Below are 1,330 nucleotides of genomic sequence, written 5' to 3'. Positions count from 1 at the left end.
GGTGACCAACCTAAGCCTGATAAGGAGCCAGAATTTACCAATGTACATTGCCAAAGAGCCACAGTAATAAGTCAGCAGCCCACCATCAGCTCCCCTACCCCGCTCCCAGCGCCTCCCACCCACCGGCAGCCCCGCCAATCAGCACCTCCCCCTCCCTTCCGATCAGCTGTTTTGTGGCATGCAGGAGGCTCTGGGGGATGGAGAGTGGAGGAGCAAGGGCACTGCAGGCTCAGGGGAGGGGGCGGGAAGGGGTGGAGTGGGGGCAGGGCCTGTGGCAGCGCCAGGGGTTGAGCACTGAGCATCCCCCCGGCACATTGGAAAGTTGGCGCCTGAAGCTCCAGCTCCAGAGTTGGTGCCTATACTAGGAGCTGCATCTTAATGTCTGAAGAGCCGCATGCAGATTCGGAACCACAGGTTGGCCTCCCCTGCGCTATATGCTGCTAATCAGTGGTCATGACATACCGATTTCATTTGCTCATGTGTGTATGTACATTCTGTATTTGCAGTTACTAATGTGTGTACAGTATCTGAGATTTGCTGTTTCTTTTTGCATATTGTGCCAGAGCTTGAACTGGTATAAACTGACGTAGCTGCAGTGCCTCAGAGGAACTATACCAATTCACAACAGTTGAGGATCTGATCCATAGAATTTGGTGATTGTGTCAAGTTATTTTTCCCCGTAGTTTACATAGTTAATGATTTTAAGCAATTAAATCATAAGCGTGTGACACACACAAGACATCCTGGTGCCACTTGCTAAAAATATCTGGGAAAAACAGATATTCTTCTTGAGGAATAGAGTCTGCCACCCTTATTCCTGCTGAGTAGTAGCCTTACTTGTCAGGTAGCCTCAATGGGTGGCAGGAGTATATTACTCAAGAAGTAAGATGCAACTCAGTATGAGTAAAGGAGCAGAATTTGACCCTTAATTAGTATATGCTGGTTTGGTGTTGAAAATATAACTCTTTGTATGTTTTTGTTACAAAATCAGTAAAAAACCCTTACTGAAAAGAAGTGTGTACAGTACAGTGGAAAATGACTAAGGAAATTATGATGAATACTATGGGTAACTAGTCTTCTGTCGCTTCAGTTTTAGGGAATGTAAGTTAGCAATCAGAGTAGCTTAGATTTGGACAATTTTACACTGCAGTATCATTGCCACATTTTACGCCTGCTCTGGCATGCCACCTAATGTTGTCAGGTCTGCCCTCTCTCAAGCAGAGGGAAGTAAGAAAGGAGGCTCCACTCTGTTGTGCTTCCAGCAGAGAGAGACATGAGGAAGATTGCCCCTCCCTCCCTAACAAAGGGAGTGTTTCATTTTTACAAGGCT

The sequence above is a fragment of the Chrysemys picta genome, chromosome 7, assembly GCF_011386835.1.
Source record: "Chrysemys picta bellii isolate R12L10 chromosome 7, ASM1138683v2, whole genome shotgun sequence".
Lineage (NCBI taxonomy): Eukaryota > Metazoa > Chordata > Testudines > Emydidae > Chrysemys > Chrysemys picta.
This window is presented reverse-complemented; position numbering follows the sequence as displayed.